Source organism: Triticum dicoccoides, chromosome 6A (genome assembly GCF_002162155.2).
Source record: "Triticum dicoccoides isolate Atlit2015 ecotype Zavitan chromosome 6A, WEW_v2.0, whole genome shotgun sequence".
Classification (NCBI taxonomy): Eukaryota; Viridiplantae; Streptophyta; class Magnoliopsida; order Poales; family Poaceae; genus Triticum; species Triticum dicoccoides.
This window is the reverse complement of record NC_041390.1, coordinates 213,678,902-213,701,854: the sequence shown is the minus strand read 5'-3', so window position 1 is coordinate 213,701,854 and position 22,953 is coordinate 213,678,902. Positions and strand designations below refer to the sequence as shown.

The 22,953-nt window shown below is 43.0% G+C and overlaps 1 long non-coding RNA gene across 3 annotated transcripts; it reads left to right on the top strand.

Annotated features, from left to right (window-relative positions):
• The first annotated feature begins 929 nt into the window (after positions 1-929).
• LOC119316627 lies at positions 930-5,549 on the top strand. 3 transcript variants are annotated; one of them, XR_005153119.1, is made up of 6 exons: positions 930-1,562; positions 1,648-1,760; positions 2,188-2,222; positions 3,075-3,219; positions 3,374-3,476; positions 4,459-5,549. It is a non-coding gene; the product is annotated as an uncharacterized LOC119316627 (long non-coding RNA). The 3 variants fall into 3 exon arrangements; XR_005153117.1 differs by having other exon boundaries at positions 3,075-3,476; XR_005153118.1 differs by having other exon boundaries at positions 2,188-2,284; positions 3,075-3,476.
• The last annotated feature ends 17,404 nt before the right edge of the window (positions 5,550-22,953 follow it).

Here is a 22,953-nt window from a genome sequence, read left to right as displayed (position 1 = left end):
TGGAGACGTATCAAGCATCTCCAAGCTTAATTCCCGCTCGTCCTCGAGTAGGTATATGATAAAAAACAGAATTTTAGATGTGGAATGCTACCTAGTATAATTCTCAATATAAGTTTCTTTATTGTGGCATGAATATTCAGATTTGAAATATTCAAGACAAAAGTTTAATATTAACATAAAAATAATAATACTTCAAGCATATTAACTAAACAATCGTGTCTTCTCAAAATAACATGGCAAAAGAAAGTTCATCCCTATAAAATTATATAGTTTGGTCATGCTCCATTTTCATCACACAAGAATGCTCTCATCATGCACAACCCGATAACAAGCCAAGTAATTGTTTCATACTTAAGCAATCTCAAACTTTTTTCAACTTTCACGCAATACATGAGCGTGAGCCATGGATATAGCATTATGGATGAAATAGAATATGATGATGGGGGTTATGTGGATAAGACAAAAAAAAAAGAAAGTCTCACATTGGCGCGGCTAATCAATGGGATAGGGAGATGCCCATCAATTAATGTCAATGCAAAGATTAGGGATTGCCATGCAACGGACGCACTAGAGCTATAAATGTATGAAAACTCAACAAAAGAAACTAAGTGGTTATGCATTCAACTTGCTTTCTCATGAATACCTAGAGCATTTGAGGAAGCCTATTTAAACCAATAAAGAGGCTAGCCAACTCTCCTCCAGAAAGCTTCCTCAATTGGGCCTTCGTCGGCCATCGGATTTAGCTTTCTAGCATGTCTGGACCGTCAGATCTTTACCTCGCGGTTAAACCCGATTTTCACCTCGCAGTTGTTTTAGTTGTCCAATTACAAGTGGGCTCACACCGGGCTCTTGTTGGCTGGATTGGCTGTTTCCGGGTGCACCAGGTTTTGCCCAATGAGCTCGGCACGCTCCGCACCCAATCGCCTGCTTCTCGCCCTACACCCACCCGACCCGCCAAACGAACCCTAGCGCTCTTTCTCCTTCCCCTCCATCCCCACAAGCCGCCACACCCCTCCCTCTCTCCCTCATCCTCTCCTCACCTGCAGCCGCCGGCCTTGTCTCTCCACTCGCCTCCTCCTCTCCTCTACCACGTCGTCGTTGATCCACCGCCGACCTTCTCCTCTGCTTACCTCCTCCTGTCCTCTTCCATGTTGCCGTCGATCCAGATCGGACGTATCGTCGTGGGGGAGCAGCGCCGGCAGGGTCATCGCGGTGCAGGTGTGGGGTAGGATGCAACGACAAGGGGAAGGAGGAGGCCGGTGAGGAAGTCAAGCAACAACGGGTGGGGGTAAGGGGCAGGGTGAGGCCTCGCGCACCTGCCGGCGGCCGGCGGGTCGACTTGTCGCGCCACCGCGTCGTCGTCTCCTCTGCGCCATGAGGTGCCACCTCTGCCTCCACCCCCCGCCGGGCAAGGAGCTCGAGGTGAACAGGCGGTGTGGGAAGGCGAGAGGAAGCAGGAGCTCATGTCTCCTCCAATGGATGTCTCGTGCATCCGGAGTACAAGGAGAACAACACGTGCCTGTTGGAGGTGGCTCGAGCGATGCAGGCCAGCGGCGAACTTGGTGCTCCACTCTTTCTCTCCCTCACTTCCTCCTCACTCATATTTTACTTTGCTAATATTTGTATTTTTAAACTTGAGGTGTGCAGATCTGACATAGAAGACCACGTTCCTCAGGGATCCCAGAATCTATTAGACAATATGGTAGTCCAATGCTTTTTTGAAGTATATATTGGCACTATGCTGAAAAAGGACATGGCAGGTGAAGTTTTATTATCTATCCTGGTAGAATAATCCAAACAAGATATGTTTTACTCACCAATTTATATGCCTGACTGTGCTGCTATTGTTACTATTTTCTTAATGGATGCTCCTAAAATTGTTTCGGTGCTCTTCGACCAAGATTGACCAAATGAGTGTTCTGCTAAAGTAAAAGTCATAAGACTGAAATAACATGGGTCTGCCTTTGTATGTCTGCCAGTGCTACAAATTATTTGAATGAAAGATCTAAAAATACACAGCACATCGTATGTCCACAGTTGTGATGATGATAGGTGCAGAGTCTTGGCCTGATCATTACATTAACTTGAAAGCTTGTGTTCTTTTGAGCTTACATTATGTAGCATCTCTACTGTAGGTTTGTAAGTAGCTTTCTCCTTTATCTGATGGAAATCATAATTGTTTTACAGGAAGTGAAGACAGCCAGTCATCGCGCCATATTCCCGTGAGCTCCATTCATATTACTATATGCTTAAAACGTCGTGCTCTCCTTCTCTACATCATGTGGTAGTAGTATTTACTTGCCATTCATGCATCTTGTTCCATCATGTCAGTCATGTCTTACATATCGCGCTTAACTGATTTGCTCAGTTCCTCTGCTATGATTTTCTATCTTGTTTTTCGAACATTCTTGGTTACTATAGATTATCATGCCATCTTGCTGCAACGCATTCAAACCTGCAAATAGCTTTGTAAACAGAACTATGTGCCCAGGCATTTGATTGTGCTTACATGTTTCCAAATGGGGCCTCTCTTCGTACATAATTGAACATGGGATTGAACCCATGGTCACATCATATTGTGAGACATGTCTGAAACGTCTAAGCTGGGAAATCAGGTCGATTTATATGACTACTGAAAATGAGCATCCGAATATCTACAGAACTTATCCACTTCCAGCGGAATATCAATTATAAAAAATCCACCATGTACCATGATCAATTAAATAGTCTTGCTTAAGTTTATGTTACCTCTGTATGCTAAATGAATGTTCACTTGTGTTCAAATTTCAAGGAAGTGTGCTTCACGCTTCTGTTTCTACAATATGATTTAGAGTATATGATTTCATTTTCCTACTTTCCCAGTTATAAATTTATTGGCATCAAAGTAGAGCTTCAGGTTTATGGTTCAGTATATCATTGCAAAGTAGTTTATGGCTCAGTATATCACTGCAGGTTCCTTACACCATCAAATTTCAATGTTTTTGTATTTTTGTCGATTGAAGCATGTTCTTCGACTATAAAATAGCAGAGATTTATTTTCTTATCAATTCTAATCCCTTTTTGATACATTGCAGGTTTGCTATCAAACTCTCAAAAAGGAAAAACAATGTTACTCTGTTTTTTGGAGAACCTTCCTGTAGAGTACCTTGACAGAGACATATACGATCGAGGATATATTCGATGGATTTTCACGCAAAACTTGGAGGATATTTTTTGCAGGTTTGTTGCTTGCTTTATTGTTTTCTTACTTTCTGTTGTTCAAGACAATATCTTCCTAGCATTGCTCTATAAATTTAAATCCATCTTTTTGTTCTTTGGATTATCATGGCGTACTCGTCCTGTCTAATCCAAGAAAGAGCCTTCATGTTTGCAGATAGTTTGGTGTTCTCATGGTTATTTTGTAGTGATTTTCCTTCCGTTCATTACTTGGTAACCATCTACCGCAGCTCAGCTATTGTCCAGTTGCTGTCCTTATGGTGAGTGATTGATGGTGCATGTTTTCCTATTAGTTTCTTTCTATGCCAATGTCTGAATTTTATCTTGCCGTTTTGCATTTCTCCAGGCCTTTAATTCTCACTGTGATTCCCCGAGATGCGCTATTAGTAGGCATCCACTTCCTAACAAAAATTTGGCGGTCAACTTGAACGAGTCATTTATCTAGCTACAACAACCTTCATTGCTTTTGCAGTCAACTTGAACGAGTCTATACCTGCCAAATATTTACACGTTAGTATAGCCAGAAAGTCAGATGATCGTTCCATGTTGGTTAGCCGTGATAAATCAAATTTCTAGAGTAGCAGATGATTCGTGTCAGGTTTCATTTAGAGATTGAAATATGTCTTGACTCTAAAATAAGTAGTACAACGTCCAGTTCTGCATAGGTGAAAGCATACTATCTAAAACTGGACGGCCTTCTAAAGCTCTGAAACTACTAGTTGTGTAATATGTATCCCCTTTTCATACTCTATATATGCTTTCTACTTACTTACTTACTTACGAAGCCTTTTATCCCAAACAAGTTGGGGTAGGCTAGATATGAAACCCTTTCACGAGGACTTCCCAGGAGGTCACCCATCCTAGTACTACTCTCGCCCAAATGGGTTTCATACCCAAAAGACTGGCTAGTTTTTACGTTGGCTCGCCAAGCCTATCACAACCCTTAGATATGAAACCCTTTCACGAGGACTTCCTAGGAGGTCACCCATCCTAGTACTATTCTCGCTCAAATGGGTTTCATACCTATGGGACTGGCTAGTTTTTACGTTGGCTCGCCAAGCCTATCACAACCCTCCTCCTTTACCCGGGCTTGGGACCGGCTATGCCTAGAAGACATAGGCGGAGTTATATGCTTTCTACTTACTAGGAAAAAATGCGTGAGAACGATGGCCTAGAGGACGCGAATTGCACTCAAATATATGCAGGTTTCTTGCCAAACTAACTGCCACTATCTTATTTCAGGTGCTTCTTCTGTAACTTAGTCTATTTTGCTGGCTCTTCTCATTTCCTGGCGAACTTTTTAGTCTGTACAGTCGAATCGTTGGATGTTGCTTTCTACTATCTATAGAGGTTCTATCCAAACTATTAGCTGCCTGACTTGATTTTTTGAAATACACCGTCCTGATAGACCAAGTGGACCCACACATTTCCATGGGATTTTAGAAAAATATATGTGAATTTGCATACATTTTCTAAATTTCTATCTTTTCTTATCCATGCTTCCCCATAGATATATAGCAGGCTCAAAAAAAATGAATGTCTGATTGTGTCCAAATTTCAAGGAAGCGTGCTTCACACTTCTCTTTCTGCAATATGTTTCAGAGTACATGATTTAATTTTCCTACTTTCCTAGTTACAATACTGTGTACTTCATTCTTAGGTTTGCTTTGGGAAAAATAGGTATGCAGGTTATTGAAAGCTCCATTTTTCTCCATTATATAGATCATATAGCTTTGTGATCAAAGGTAGGTTGTCACATATGGGATGTTGCTTGTGAAAGTTATATACAGCCATGAGTCCCTGGCAAAATAATCGCAGCTCATGTTACTAGGATCAGGGAACCTCGACCATTTTTCTGAAACATGTCGCAGCTCATGTTCCTACTTTCTCAGCTACACTACTATGTACTTCATTCTTACCTTCACTTTTGGAAGTTACATTGCTTTCTTTTCCCTCATAAACTTGCTAACAATATTGGCGAAGTAATCCCGACTTCAGATTTCCCATTGAATAAATAACTAATTTAGTTCGTTAAAAAATTGTAGGTCAAGATCCATGAATAGGAGCAAGGCATCACACTAGCTCTGAGAAGAAAAGGATATGAAGACAAAGATAGACCAGTGTTCTGCTCCGAAGCAAAAACATTTTGCATGTAATAATGAACTATAATTTACCACAATCTCTCTAAAATAGGCCTACCTATTACCAGTCCGTTGCTTGCTTTTGTATTAGGAAGTATGACCCAGTCATATATATTTACATTCACGTTGTTTAGTTATGGTTTGTATGAATGAAATTACCTTTTTAATCGAGCTTCAAAATTCTTATGTGCAGTGAAGTTGTATCTAGCACTTTGTAAAGAACAAATGAAACACATTTCAAGTAACTCTTTAGTCTAAATTGACACCTTGTGCCATTAGACATCATAATCATAAATGGTTGCTAAAGAGTTTGAATTGGTAAAGTAGTTGCATCTGCTATTTCAAATCTGGACTGTTCCTCCTTGGTAAAACATAATTTAATTTTCAAAACACTTTGTGTTTGAAATGGACATTGTGGTGGTTGGTGTAATGGGCCATATGTGTAACCATGCATGCAGAGAAATCCCAAATAATAGGACAAGAGAAATCTCACCAGTTGAGTGTTCTTCTCTCGCCCAAATGAGGAACTGAGGAAGAAACATGGATAAATAGGCACGATGGATGCATGCGCGACTCCGAACAGGCCACACAAAGAATTGTTCCTGGACCTTTCAAATACCTATGCTTTCATATACAAACATGTTTTTTTTTCAAACTTAGATTTCTCATGGTGATAACCAATTTTTTAACTAAATGCTTCCTTCGTTGGTCTATGCATGTTATAGATTTTTTAACTCAGATTTCTCATCATGATAAACATATTTTCAATATAGCATGATTTTAACACATGGTCTTTATATTAGCAATATCAAATATGTCCTTGCAAAATGAAACTATTTTCATCGACAACATGGCTCTTGTGGGTCTCTGCGCCATTTGGCCCAACGGCTCAACTAGTTGTTGGAATATGCAAGCCAAGTCCTGTAATGAAAAATTCCCACTAGTATATGAAAGTGACAAAACACGAGACTCTTTATCATAAAGATTATAGTGCTACTTTGAAGCACAAGTGTGGGAAAAGAGGATAGTAGCATTGTCATTTTATTTTCCCTTTTTTGGGGCCTTTCTTTTTTATTTGGCCTTTCTTTTTTTATTTTTTATTTGAGACAATGCTTTATTAATGATGATCATCACACTTCTATTTATTTACAACTCAATGATTACAACTCGATACTAGAACAAGATATGACTCTATGAATGCCTCCGGTGGTGTACCGGGAAGGGCAATGAATCAAGAGTGACATGTATGATAAATTATGCATGGTGGCTTTGCCACAAATACGATGTCAACTACATGATCATGCAAAGCAATATGACAGTGATGAAGCGTGTCATAAATGAAACGGTGGAAAGTTGCATGGCAATATATTTGGGAATGACTATGGAAATGCCATAATAGGTAGGTATGGTGGCTGTTTTGAGGAAGATATAAGGAGACTTATGTGTGACAGAGCGTATCATATCACGGGGTTTGGATGCACCGGCGAAGTTTGCACCAACTCTCAAGGTGAGAAAGGGCAATGCACGATACCGAAGAGGCTAGCAATGATGGAAGGGTGAGAGTGCGTATAATCCATGGACTCAACATTAGTCATAAAGAACTCACATACTTATTGCAAAAATCTACAAGTCATCAAAAACCAAGCATTACATACATGCTCCTAGGGGGATAGATTGGTAGGAAAAGACCATCGCTCGTCCCCGACCGCCACTCATAAGGAAGACAATCAAAGAACACCTCATGTTTCAAATTTGTTACACAACGGTTACCATACGCGCATGCTATGGGACTTGCAATCTTTAACACAAGTATTTCTCAAATTCACAACTACTCAACTAGCACGCTTTAATATCACCATCTTTATATCTCAAAACAATTATCAAGTATCAAACTTCTCATAGTATTCAATGCACTTTCTATGATAGTTTTTATTATACCCATCTTGGATGCCTATCATATTAGGACTAATTTCATAACCAAAGCAAATTACCATGCTGTTCTAAAGGACTCTCAAAATAATATAAGTGAAGCATGAAAGATCAATAATTTCTATAAAATAAAACCACCACCGTGCTCTAAAAGATATAAGTGAAGCACTAGAGTAAAATTATCTAGCTCAAAAGATATAAGTGAAGCACATAGAGTATTCTAATAAATTCCAATTCATGTGTGTCTCTCCCAAAAGGTGTGTACAGCAAGGATGATTGTGGTAAACTAAAAAATAAAGACTCAAATCATACAAGACGCTTCAAGCAAAACACATATCATGTGGTGAATAAAAATATAGGATCAAGTAAAGTTACCGATGGAAGAAGACGAAAGAGGGGATGCCTTCCGGGGCATACCCAAGCTTAGGCTTTTGGTTGTACTTGAATTTTACCTTGGAGTGCCTTGGGAATCCCCAAGCTTAGTCTCTTGCCACTCCTTGTTCCATAATCCATCAAATCTTTACCCAAAACTTGAAAACTTCACAACACAAAACTCAACAGAAAATCTCGTGAGCTCCGTTAGTATAAGAAAACAAACCACCACTTAAGGTACTGTAATGAACTCATTCTTTATTTATATCGGTGTTAAACCTACTGTATTCCAACTTCTCTATAGTTCATACCCTCCGATACTAGCCATAGATGCATCAAAATAAGCAAACAACACACGAAAGACAGAATCTGTCAAAAACAGAACAATCTGTATTAATCTGTAGGTTTCGAATACTTATGTAACCCCAAAAATTCTGAAATAAATTGGTCGACGTGAGGAATTTGTCTATTAATCATCTTCAAAAAGAATCAACCTAATTGCACTCTTCAGTAAAAAATGGCAGCAAATCTCGTGAGCGCTAAAGTTTCTGTTTTTTACAGCAAGATCTCTAAAACTTCCCCCAAGTCTTCCCAAAGGTTCTACTTGGCACGAACACTAATTAAAAGTATAAAACCACATCTAAACAGAGGCTAGATGAATTATTTATTACTAAACATGAGCAAAAAGCAAGGAACAAAAATTAAATGGGGTTGCCTCCCAATAAGCGCTAGCGTTTAACGCCCCTAGCTAGGCATAAAAGCAAGAATAGATTTAGGTATTGTCATCTTTGGTATGCAATCCATAAGTAGCTCTCATAATAGATTCATAAGGTAATTTAATTTTCTTTCTAGGAAATTGTTCCATGCCTTTCCTTAACGGAAATTGTAATCTAATATTCCCTTCTTTCATATCAATAATTGCACCTATCATTCTAAGGAAAGGTTCCCACTCATCATGAAGTTTTCTAGGGATTGAAACTTCTAATTCAAGCTTTTCTTCATAAGATTTCATTAAAGCATCAATGATATGTTTGGTAAAAGCTTTATTTTGACTATAAGCATGTGGAGAATTTAGCATGGATTGCAACAAGGAAATACAATCTATCAAAGAGCAATTATCATAATTAAATTCCTTGAAATCCAAAATAGTGGGTTCATTGCTATGTAAAGTTTTGACCTCTCCAATCCCACTTTTACCAATTTTTGCATCAAGATCTAAAAACTCCGAATCATAGGGACGCCTTTTAACTAAAGTTGACTCATTTCCAGTCCCATCATTATCAAGATTCATATTGCAAAACAAAGATTTAATAGGAGACACATCAATCACATTTAGATCTTCATCCTTATTATCATCAAAACTAGAAGAACACGCTTTTATAAAGCAATCTTTTTTGCACGCATCCTAGCGGTTCTTTCTTTGCACTCATCAATGGAAATTCTCATGGCTTTGAGAGACTCATTGATATCATGCTTAGGTGGAATAGATCTAAGTTTCAAAGAATCAACATCAAGAGAAATTCTATCCACGTTCCTAGCCAATTCATCAATCTTAGACAATTTTTCTTCAATCAAAGCATTGAAACTCTTTTGCGAACTAATAAATTCTTTAATACTAGATTCAAAATCAGAGGGCATCTTATTATAAGTTCCATAAGAATTGTTGTAGGAATTACCATAATTATTAGAGGAATTACTAGGAACAGGCCTATGATTAAAGTTTCCTCTATACGCGTTGTTACCAAAATTGTTCCTACCAACAAAATTCACATCCATTGATTCATTATTATTCTCAATCAAAGTAGACAAAGGCATATCATTAGGATCAGAAGAAACACTCTTATTAGCAAACAATTTTATAAGTTCATCCATCTTTCCACTCAAAACATTAATTTCTTCTATAGCATGAACCTTTTTACTAGTAGATCTTTCGGTGTGCCATTGAGAATAATTAACCATAATGTTATCTAGGAGCTTGGTAGCTTCTCCTAAAGTAATTTCCATAAAAGTGCCTCCTGCGACTGAATCTAAAAGATTTCTGGAAGCAAAATTCAATCCAGCATAAGAATTTTGTATGATCATCCATAAATTCAAACCTTGAGTAGGGCAATTACGAATCATTAATTTCATCCTCTACCATGCTTGTGCAACATGCTCATGATCTAGTTGCTTAAAGTTCATAATATCGTTTCTAAGAGAGATGATCTTAGCGGGAGGAAAACACTTAGAGATAAAAGCATCTTTGCACTTGTTCCAAGAATCAATACTATTTTTAGGCGAAGACGAAAACCAAGTTTTAGCATGATCTCTAAGCAAAAATGGAAATAGCTACAATTTAACAATATCATTATCCACATCTTTCTTCTTTTGCATATCACACAAATCAACAAAGCTGTTTAGATGGGTAGCGGCATCTTCACTAGGAAGGCCAGAGAACGGATCTTTCATGACAAGATTCAGCAAAGCAGTATTAATTTCACAAGATTCAGCATCGGTAAGAGGAGCAATCGGAGTGCTAATAAAATCATTATTGTTGGTATTGGAAAAATCACACAATTTAGTATTATCTTGAGCCATTGTGACAAACAATCCAACACACAAGCAAGCAAGAGGCAAACAAAAAGAGGCGAACGGAAAAGAGGGCGAATAAAATGGCAAGGGTGAAGTGGGGGAGAGGAAAACGAGAGGCAAATGGCAAATAATGTAATGCAAGGGATAAGAGTTTGTGATGGGTACTTGGTATGTCTTGACTTGTGAGTAGATCTCCCCGGCAACGGCGCCAGAAATCCTTCCTGCTAGAACTTGAGCACTGCGTTGGTTTTCCTTTGAAGAGGAAAGGATGATGCATCAAAGTAGCGTAAGTATTTCCCTCAGTTTTTGAGAACCAAGGTATCAATCCAATTGGAGACTACACGCAAGTCCCTCGTACCCACACAAACAAATAAGAACCTCGCAACCAACGTGATAATTGTCAAGCCCTTCACGGTCACTTACGAGAGTGAGATCTGATAGAGATAATAATAATAAGATAAATATTTTTGGTATTTTTATGATATAGATTGAAAGTAAAGATTGCAAAATAAAATAGATTGGAAACTTAAATGATATAAGATAGACCCGGGGGCCATAGGTTTCACTAGTGGCTTCTCTCAAGATAACAGAAGTATTACGGCGAGTGAACAAATTACTGTCGAGCAATTGATAGAAAAGTTCATAATTATAAGAATATATAGGCATGATCATGTACATAGGCATCACGTCCACGACAAGTAGACCAAAACGATTCTGCATCTACTACTATTACTCCACACATCGACCGCTATCGAGCATGCATCTAGAGTATTAAGTTCATAAGAACAGAGTAACACATTAGGCAAGATGACATGATGTAGAGGGATAAACTCAAGCAATATGATATAAACCCCATATTTTTATCCTCGATGGAAACAATACAATATGTGCCTTGCTGCCCTGCTATCACTGGGAAAGGACACCGCAAGATTGAACCCAAAGCTACGCACTTCTCCCATTGCAAGAAAGATCAATCTAGTAGGCCAAACCCTCGAAGAGACTTCAAAGATAGCCAATCATACATAGAAGATTTCAGAGAAGGATCAAATATTGTTCATAGATAAACTCGATCATAAACCAACAATTCATCGGATCTCGACAAACACACCGCAAAAAGAGTTACATCAAATAGATCTCCAAGAAGATCGAGGAGAACATTGTATTGAGATCCAAAGAGAGAGAAGAAGCCATCTATCTAATAACTATGGACCCGAAGGTCTGTGGTAAACTACTCACACATCATCGAAGAGGCTATGGTGTTGATGTAGAAGCCCTCCGTGATCGATTCCCCCTCCGACGGAGCTCCGGAAAAGGCCCCAAGATGGGAGCTCTTGGGTACAGAAGGTTGCGGCGGTGGAAATAGGGTTTCGTGGTGCTCCTGGATGTTTTCGGGGTATATGGATATATATATATATATATATATATATATATATATATATATATATATATATATATATATATATATATATATATATATATATATATATATAGGAGGAAGAAGTAGGTCGGTGGAGGAGTGAGGGGCCCACGAGGGTGGGGGCGCCCAGGGGGGGGCAGGCGTGCCTCCCTGCCTCGTGGCCTCCTTGTTGATTTCTTGACGTCCACTCCAAGTCCCCTGGATCATGTTTGTTCTAAAACTAACTCTCTCGAAGGTTTCATTCCATTTGGATTCCGTTTTATATTCCTTTTCTGTGAAACACTGAAATAGGCAAAAAAACATCAATTTGCACTGTGCCTTGGGTCAGTAGGTTAGTCCCAAAAATAATATAAAAGTGTATAAATAAGCCCATTAACATCCAAAACAGATAATATAATAACATGGAACAATCAAAAATTACAGATACGTTGGAGACGTATCAGTATTTCCCTCAGATATGAAACAAAGGTTATCGAAGCAGTAGGAGAACCAAGCAACACACGTAAACAGCCCCTGCACACAAATAACAAATACTCGCAACCCGACATGTTAAAGGGGTTGTCAATCCCTTTCGGGTAACGATGCCAGAAATTGGCACGCAGATGGGAGAAAGTTGTAAATATTGATAGATCGAACGCCAAAGAAAATAAATTGCATCAAGGTATTTTTGTATTTTTGGTTTAATAGATCTGAAAATAAAAGCAAAGGGAAATAGATCACAAAGGCAAAAAATATGAGAAAGAGACCCGGGGGCCGTAGGTTTCACTAGTGGCTTGTCTTGAGAAAAATAGCAAACAGTGGGTAAACAGATTACTATTGGGCAATTGATAGAACTTCAAATACTCATGACGATATCCATGCAATGATCATTACATAGGCATCATGTTCAAGATTAGTAGACCGACTCCTGCCTGGATCTACTACTATTACTCCACACATCGACCGCTATCCAGCATGCATCTAGTGTATTAAGTTCATGGGGAAACGGAGCAATGCAATAAGAACGATGACATGATGTAGAAAATATCTATCTATGTAGAGATAGACCCCATCGTTTTATCCTTAGTAGCATCGATACATACGCGTCGGTTTCCCTTCTGTCACTGGGATCAAGCACCATAAGACTGAACCCACTACAAAGCACCTCTTCCCATTGCAAGATAAATAGATCAAGTTGGCCAAACAAAACCCAAATATCAGAGAAGAAATACGAGGCTATAAGAAATCACGCATACAAGAGATCAAAGAAACTCAAATACTTTCATGGATATAAAAAGATAGATCTGATCATAAACTCAAAGTTCATTCTATCGCAACAAACACACCGCAAAAAGAGTTACATCATATGGATCTCCAAGAGATCATTGTATTGAGAATCTAGCGAGAGACAGGAAACCATCTAGCTACTAACTACAGACCCGAAGGTCTACAAAGAACTACTCACGCATCATCGGAGAGGCACCAATGGAAGTGGTAAACCCCTCCATGATGGTGTCTAGATTGAATCTGGTGGTTCTAGACTCTGCGGCGATTGGAATTGATTTTCGTCAACTCCCCTAGGCTTTCTGGAATATTGGGGTATTTATAGAGCAAAGAGGCGGTCCGGGGGCACCCAAGGTGGGCACAACCCACCAGGGCGCGCCTGGGCCTCCTGGCGTGCCCTGGTGGGTTGTGCCCTCCTCGGAGCACCCCCAGGTGCAGCCGTGGCCCATTAGGAGTCTTCTGGTCCATAAAAAATCTCTGTAAAGTTTCACGGCATTTGGACTCCGTTTGGTATTGATTTCCTGCGATGTAAAAAAACATGCAGAAAACAACTGGCACCTGGCACTATGTCAATAGGTTAGTACCAAAAAATGATATAAAATGACTATAAAATGATTATAAAACATCCAAGATTGATAATATAGCAGCATGGAACAATCAAAAATTATAGATACGTTGGAGACGTATCAGCATCCCCAAGCTTAACTCCTACTCGTCCTCGAGTATGTAAGTGATAAAAAAAGAATTTTTGATGTGGAATGATGCCTGACATGTCATATCATATTTATTTTCTTTATAGCATAGACATTTGGACTTTTATATTGTTCAAAGCAATAGTCTAGTTTTGACATGATAACTTAAATACTCAAGCACATCAACACGCAACCGTGTCTTTCAAAATATCAATGCTAAAATAAGATATCTCTAGCCCATCATGATCAATCATTGATCCATTCATGAAACACACTCGCATATTAACCACACCCAATGCTCAAGTACAATCATAGTGCCTCCTAGTTGGTGCTTTTATAAGAGAATATGGAGACTCAAATTCAAAACAAAAATTGCATAAAGTTAAACAATTGCCCTTCGCAGAGGGAAGTAGGGATTTGTAGAGGTGCCAGAGCTCAAAGCGAAAAACTTAGAGATAAAAAACATTTTTGGAGGTGTGTCCTTCCCACCAACGAAAATGACTTAGAGTTCTCAACACTTTCCATGCTAGATATATCATAGGCGGTTCCCAAACAGAAAATAAAGTTTATTCCTTTTTCAACCATACTTTCACTTTCCATGGCTAGCCATATCCACGGTTGCCCTCCATACCAACACTTTTCAAGGAATTTATTATTTGACAACATAAAGTAAATTCATTTTTCATTTCGGGACTGGGCATCCCTAATACCTTTGCCATACTCTCGTGCAATGACAGGTGAATTGTAACGACCAATCCTCGAAGGATTTGAGTCTCTGTGCTTACCGTGCTAGTCCCTGGATCGAACTCGCTAGCACACACAGTATAGATGAATACCAGAATAGCAAATGCATCATTTATTACAACATATGATCCAGAATGTATAAGATAAAACAATCTGCATAGCACTTGGCTAGCTTTATTCAATTAAACAACGGAAAGTAGCAGAAAATAATGATGAGTCCCATCATAGCCCACTGGCGATGCTGAGTGCAGACTCGCGACCCTAACGGTACCTTACTCTTCGTCTGAATATCCTGCAACATGAGACGTTGCGGCCATATAGGTCAATACTTGGAATGTATTGGCAAGTTACACAGGAGTAATAATAAAGCAGACCTACATGTATATGCACAGTACAACAAAGGAAGGCTTGAGGGTTTATTTTTGCAGATAGCTAATTTTATCCTAATAACTACCTAATAGTCATATTTTTATTTTAGTTCTTTTATTACTACCACTATATACACAAGGTTGAGTTGGCAAAATCAACTCCAACCTACCTTTATTAAGTTGCCCACAAATATTATTAAGTGTCACATCTATCAAGATCATCCAACAACTGTAATGGCATAGTGGCTCAAATTTGCCCATAACCCAGGGCACGGCTAATCATGATTAGTTTTGATACTCTGGAGAGTTCAGTATGCTTTACTCACTGGACCCAATCCGAAGATTGAGACGAAGTCTTTCAGAAGAGGTTCCCTTAACCACCTGACGGCCACAACCCACCTACATATGCTACATCTGTCGACACTGTCTGGGCCAGGGTTCCAACAACTGATCAACTAAGCCAGAGCCCATATAGGCACTGGCCGCACATGGAATCTACTAGTCACTGTCTGTCTAATCTTTTTGAATATGGGCGGCATTCCACGTAGGGTGCACTCTCATGGGCGCATGGCCTTAGAAAAGGTGCAAGACCCCATGATGCCTTCCCTCAACACCAAGAAATACCACTTCCGCCCAGAGGTGAGTTAAATCCTGAGTTACTACTAAATTTGTTAAATATATAATCCTTAAATAAGCTCAATGAATACTCGAACCACCCCTGTCTACAAAGCAGAGCAAAACTACAACTACCACGATCTGCAATGACGGGAGATAGCTCAACAACATAGCAAAATAATATAATAATCCTATACATGCATATATTCATAGTGTGATATAACTACAGGCATAGAAAACAATAGGTAAAGGATTATCAACATGTAACTTGCCTTGGTTCTGGTTCAAAAGGTCACACTCATGACAATAGCTCGCGTCGCACTCCGGACAATCTACATGTCTCACACAATATAACAAATCAATCACCGGAACACGAAAAGTACCAAAACAAAACAAACAGCAAGAAAACCATTTTTAAAACTCAACAACAGTAGCACAACAACACCTAAATTGCACTACGATCACAATGCAAAAAGAATCACTCGAATTCGATAAGCGGTTTGAAAGATACGGCCTCCGGAAGGTTTAATTCAAATTCAAATGAATTCAAATTTGAACAGTGCAAACATGTGAAAGTTGGTACTATGATAATGTGCTGATTTTTGCGAGTGCACAGGAAAAAGAATTACCTAAATTTGACTCTTAGAATAAAAGATATAGCTAAAGGACTTTTGGATGAAAATCTGTGAAAAACAAAAAGAAACAGAAAACTCCTGGACACTGTAACAACTCCTGTGCATGTCCTGTAACGAACTGCCACGTGGCAGCACGAGATTTGTGGAAAAACTCCTGCGCGTGCGTGCTCACCGGACACAGAGGAACGACAGCGGCGGTCTCAGGCGTCGGCGGTGGAGCTTCTCCGGTGGGTCTCCGGCGAAGTTGAGGGGGTGGATGGGTGCAGCGTTGAGTGGCGGAGGCGGTGGTGGTGTTCGACGACGGCGAGGACCTCCTCTGCGGCTGCGGTGGCGGGGTGAATCGGAAGAGCTCCGGCGGCGAGAGACATCGGTGGCGGCGGCATCCTAGTGCTTTGCAGGGTTTCCCAGGGTGTCAAAAGAGTTCGGCGTCGAGTGGGGAATTGAAGGGTGCAAGCGGCTGAGCTCTGCGAGTTCTTACGGCGACGACAACGACCGGCGCATGGTGGCGGTCGGCGGAGCTCCAAGACGAGATGCGTTTCGCCCTTACCAGAGTGTGCGGCGATGGACAGAATCGGCAGAAGGGGTGCGGCGTTCCTCGTGGAGTCTTGCCCGCGTACGGTGTCCCTGAGGAGCACGGGATCGAACATGGGCGCAGATCGATCTGGGCTTGGCTCGGCCTGTGCGCGCGCTGTGCGTGCGTGCGACCGGAGGAAGGGGATAGGTGTGGGGCCCGCTGGACAGAGAGAGAAGCGACGGCGGGTCGGGTGCGGGCTCGCGGCGCGGATCGGGCGAGGCTGCGGCATACCGCTTCGCTGGGGCTGGAGGCGCGGGGGACTGGGCCGCGGCTGTGTGCTGCTGCTGCGCTGGCTGGCTGGGCCGCGGCAATGGGCCGGTTGGCTGGCTCTGTTTTTTTAAACGAAAACCACAACAGCAGAACAAAATAAATAAAATAAAATATACAATACAAATTCTAAATAAGAAATACCTAGACACATAGTTAAAATAGCCCTACAGCTATAAACTATAGTAACACTAGTTCCAACACTAATGCAATTTTGTAAAATCCTTTTGATGCAATAGGTCACTCAAACAGCAATAAAACAGTCAAATAAAATTATTTTGAAGAATAAGAAAAATACCAGAACAAAATCAAACGAACTGGAAATAATATTCTTCACATTATGAACATTTTTAAAACAGGGGAGAAGTCATGTTATCTCCGCTCCAATAAATTGCCTTTAGTTGCATAATGATTCGAATATTGCAGAAAGACAAAGAATGCATGGAAAATATGAGATGCATATGAATGATCTAATAACATCCAAGTTTAGGAAAACTGGGATGTTACAAACCTACCCCCCTTAAGATGAATCTCGCCCTCGAGATTCGGGCTAGCTAGCAAATATGTGTGGGTGATCCTGCGTGAGATCTTCCTCTCGTTCCCAGGTAGCTTCTTCCTCTGTGTGATGATCCCACTGAACCTTGCATAACTTAATTGTCTTGGTGCAAGTAACTCTCGTTGCTGTCTCCAAAATCTTAATAGGCTTCTCCTCATATGTCAAATCACTCTCCAACTGAATTGCCTCAAGTGGCACCGTGTCCCTCAATGGAACATCCATCATCTCTGCATGACACTTCTTGAACTGAGATACATGAAACACATTATGAACTCCTGACAAGGATTCTGGCAACTCCAGCTGATAAGCTACCTCTCCTCTATGCTCCAAGATCTTGTAAGGCCCCACAAAACGTGGTGCTAACTTACCCTTAATTCCAAACCTCTTTGAGGGAGTCCTGGATTAGGGGGTGTCTGAATGGCCGGACTATACCTTCAGCCGGACTCCTGGACTATGAAGATACAAGATTGAAGACTTCGTCCCGTGTCCGGGAGGGACTTTCCTTGGCATGGAAGGCAAGCTTGGCGATACGGATATGCAGATCTCCTACCATTGTAACCGACTCTATGTAACCCTAACCCTATCCGGTGTCTATATAAACCGGAGGGTTTTAGTCCGTAGGACAACATACACAACAACAATCATACCATAGGCTAGCTTCTAGGGTTTAGCCTCTCCGATCTCGTGGTAGATCTACTCTTGTACTACCTATATCATCAATATTAATCAAGCAGGACGTAGGGTTTTACCTCCATCGAGAGGGCCCGAACCTGGGTAAAACTTCATGTCCCTTGCCTCCTGTTACCATTCGGCCTAGACGCACAGTTCGGGACCCCCTACCCGAGATCCGCCGGTTTTGACACCGACATTGGTGCTTTCATTGAGAGTTCCTCTATGTCGTCACCGTCAGGCTTGATGGCTCCCACGATCATCAATGGAGATGCAGTCCAGGGTAAGACCTTCCTCCCCGTACAGATCTTCGTCTTCGGCGGCTTCGCACTGCGGGCCAATTCACTTGGCCATCTGGAGCAGATCGAAAGCTATGCCCCTGGCCGTCAGGTCAGATTTGGAAGTTTAAACTACACGGCTGACATCCGCGGGGACTTGATCTTCGACAGATTCGAGCCACTGCCGAGCGCGCCGCACTGTCACGATGAGCATGATCTAGCTCTGCCGCCGAACAGTGCCCTGGAGGCCGCACCCGCATCGGCTTTGACCCTTAATTCGGAGCCAACTGCGCCGATCGAGGATGGGTGGTTGGATGCCGCCTCGGGGGCTGCGATCCCAACGGCGATCGAGCCGAACACCAGCCCCGCACTCTGCGAGACTCGTGACTCCAAGGAGCCGGACTCCTCTCCGGACTCCAAACCCTCCGCGCCCCTGCCGATCGAATCCGATTGGGCGCCGATTATGGAGTTTACTGCCGCGGACATCTTTCAGCACTCGCCTTTCGGCGATATTCTGAAGACACCGAAGTCTCTCTCTTTATCAGGAGAGCCCTGGCCGGACTACGGTCAGCAAGGTTGGGGTTCGGACGATGAAGAAATTCAAAGCCCACCCACCACCCACTTTGTAGCCACTATCGACGACTTAACCGACATGCTCGACTTCGACTCTGAAGATATCGACGGTATGGACGCCGATGAAGGAGACGATGAAGAACCAGCGCCTATCAGGCCCTGGAAAGCCACCTCGTCATATGACATATACATGGTGGACACCCCAAAAGAAGGAGATGGCGATGGAACAACGGAGGATGACCCCTCCAAGAAACAACCTAAGTGTCGGCGTCAACGGCGCCGCTCAAAATCCCGCCAAAACAAAAACGGTGATTCCAGCACGGGAGATAATAATACGCCGGAAAGTGCTGAAGAAAACCCCCTCCAGCAAGATTTAGCACAGGAGGATGGAGAAACCAACCCTCATGAGAGAGCGGCAGACAGAGAGGTCGAGGACGATAATTATATGCCTCCCTCCGAAGACGAGGCAAGCCTCGACGACGACGAATTCGTCATGCCAGAGGATCTCGTTGAGCAAGAGCGTTTTCAATGCAGGCTTATGGCCACGGCAAGAAGCCTCAAGAAAAAACAACAACAACTCAGAGCTGATCAAGATTTGCTAGTCAACAGATGGACTGAAGTCCTTGCGGCCGAAGAGCATAAACTCGAATGCCCCTCCAAGAGCTACCCAAAGCGCAGGTTGCTACCCCGATTAGAGGAGGAAGCACTTGATGCGGCCGACCGGCCACCTCGTGGCCGCGACAGAGAGGCCTCTCGACCCTCCACTCAAGCCGCACCCCGTGCCAAGGCACGGGAATATGCGCCGGACTTACGAGATATGTTGGAGGACAAGGCAAGGCAAACAAGATCGATCTACGGATCGCGGGGCGCCTCACGGCTCGAGACGGTAACCGTCACGCCGGCCACAAATTCGGCAGGGCCGAACACAGTAGACAAAGCTCATTGGAGCTACGTCATGATATAGCCCAGTACAAAGGCGCCGCACACCCACTATGCTTCACAGACAAAATAATGGATCATCAAGTCCCCGAGGGTTTCAAACCCGTAAACATCGAATCATATGATGGCACAACAGATCCTGCGGTATGGATCGAGGATTATCTCCTTCATATCCACATGGCCCGCGGCATGATTACCACGCCATCAAATACCTCCCACTCAAGCTTAAAGGACCAGCTCGGCATTGGCTTAACAGCTTGCCAACAGGATCAATCAGTTGTTAGGAGGACCTGGAAGCCGCATTCCTCAACAATTTCCAGGGCACTTATGTGCGACCCCCAGACGCCAATGACCTAAGTCACGTAATTCAGCAGCCAGAGGAATCGGCCAGGCAATTCTGGACACGGTTCCTAACAAAGAAAAATCAAATAGTCGACTGTCCGGACGCTGAGGCCCTAGCAGCCTTCAAGCACAATATCTGTGACGAGTGGCTGGCCCGGCACCTTGGACAGGAAAAGCCGAAATCTATGACAGCACTCACGACACTCATGACCCGCTTTTGCGCGGGAGAAGACAGCTGGCTTGCTCGTAGCAACAATATGACCAAGAACCCTGGTAATTTGGACACCAGGGACAGTGGTGGCAGGTCGCGTCGCAACAAGCAGAAGCGCCGCATTAACGGCGACAATGCTGAGGATACGGCATTTAATGCCGGATTCAGAGGCTCTAAATCCAGTCAGCAGAAAAAGCCATTCAAAAGGAATCCTAGGGGCCCGTCCAGTTTGGACCGAATACTCGACCGCTTGTGCCAGATACATGGCACCCCCGAAAAGCCGGCCAATCACACCAGCAGGGATTGTTGGGTGTTCAAGCAGGCATGCAAGTTAAACACCAAAAATGACGACAAGGGGCTGCATAGCGATGACGATGAGGAGCCCCGGCCGCCGAACAACAGTGGACAGAAGGGTTTTCCCCCACAAGTGTGGACGGTGAACATGATATACGCAACCCACGTCCCCAAAAGGGAGCGGAAGCGCGCGTTAAGGGACGTATATGCGGTAGAGCCAGTCGCCCCAAAGTTCAACCCATGGTCCTCCTGCCCGATCACCTTTGATCGAAGGGACCATCCCACTAGCATCCGTCATGGCGGATTCGCCGCATTGGTTCTAGACCCAATTATTGACGAATTTCATCTCACTAGAGTCCTTATGGACGGCGACAGCAGCCTGAACCTGCTTTACCAGGATACAGTGCGGAAAATGGGCATAGATCCCTCGAGGATTAAGCCCACCAAAACGACCTTTAAAGGCGTAATACCAGGTGTAGAGGCCAACTGTACAGGCTCAGTCACACTTGAAGTGGTCTTCGGATCTCCGGATAATTTCCGAAGCGAGGAGTTAATCTTCGACATAGTCTCGTTCCGCAGTGGTTATCACGCACTGCTCGAGCAAACCGCATTCGCCAAGTTCAATGCGGTACCGCACTATGCATACCTTAAGCTCAAGATGCCAGGCCCTTGAGGAGTAATTACGGTCAATGGAAACACCAAACGCTCCCTCCGAACGGAGGAGCACACGGCGGCCCTTGCAGCGGAAGTACAAAGCAGCCTCTCTAGGCAGTTCTCCGGTCTGGCCAGTAAGCGACCGGACACCGTCAAGCGTGCCCGGAGTAACCTACAACAAGACCGCCTGTCACGATCCGAGCAGGCGTAGCAATGCGGCCCCAACCCCAACCCTCGCAAAAAGGCGATGCCAGTACTTCGCGTACATAACTACGCTCTAGAGATACCATGGGTACAGGGGGAGGGGCACCATCACGGCACGCCCGAAACACGGCTTAAACCGTACCAGGGGCTGCCGATTTTTTAATTTTCTCTTACTTTCAGGACTCCATCCTTCGGAAGGCCTGTTCGGTAGTTCAATTGCCGCACAAACGATGCAAGAGCCAGGGAAGCAGACAAGCCACGCCGCATTACGGAACTCCCAGGTGGTCTATATCACGAGCAGTATACTTGTTCCGCATACTATTCCGCAGCTTGCCCCTGGAGCGGACATGTTAACTAGTCCAACCTTTCACTTATCGCATTATTTGTATCGTTCTGCTTTGATCGCAACCCTTTTTAATAAACAATGCATAGCTTTTGTCTATTTTTGCATTACTCTTTATATATATATATATATATATATATATATATGTTCCTTAACGACATGTTGCACCCGTACACTTTGGTACGGCCAAAATACGACAGGGGATTTAGTACCCCTCAATATGGTGTGAGAAGTCCGAACACTTTAACAAGTGCGGCACCCCGAACTTATAGCATTATATGCATCGGCTCCGAATCATGTCTTGGGTCAATAGTTAGGTTTGCCCGGCTCCTATGTTTTGGTGCCTTACGTTCCGCTATATCGGCTAAGGTAGCACTAGGAGAACCACTGCGATTGTGCCCCAATTGAGCTGGGTCGAGCACCTCAGTGGAGAAAGCTAAAACTGACTGTCATGATGAAGCGAGAGCTGGTCGCTGTTCGAGAGGTTTTTCGAGTCCTTAAAGACTTATGCCGCTTAGGGCGAGGAGCCGGCTCTGTCCGGCCAAGGCGTGGATAGCGCCCCGAACTCGGTCTTCCGAATACCAGGGGCTTCGCCAAAATTTAAAATTATAGAATTCTATGGCTAAGTGAGAGTGTTCACGCATTATAGTCCGATTGCCTTGTTCGTTGGGCTGAGTGCCTCCCTCGAAGGACCCAAACATGGGAAAAAGAGCGCTCAGTTTTATCCCCGAACACCCCAGCACTAGCGGCATGGGGGCAGAAGCCGACGACTCGCCATCTCTCAGAATTGATAAACAGCCTCACAGAAGGTAATATTTTAAATTCCAACAGCATTGCTTAGCGCATATGAACAAGTTTTCAGCGCACAGGACAAAATGAGCAAGTTTCACTCAAAAATTACATCCCTAGAACATTCATCCGCCACAAGGCAGGCACCCTTCAGAACATCCTTATAATAATTCTCGGGCTTGCGATGCTCTTTCCCTAGCTGTGACCCGTCCTTCACAAGCTTCTCAGCATCCAGCTTGCCCTAGTGCACCTTAGCACGGGTAAGGGCCCTACGGGCACCTTCAATGCAGGCGGAGC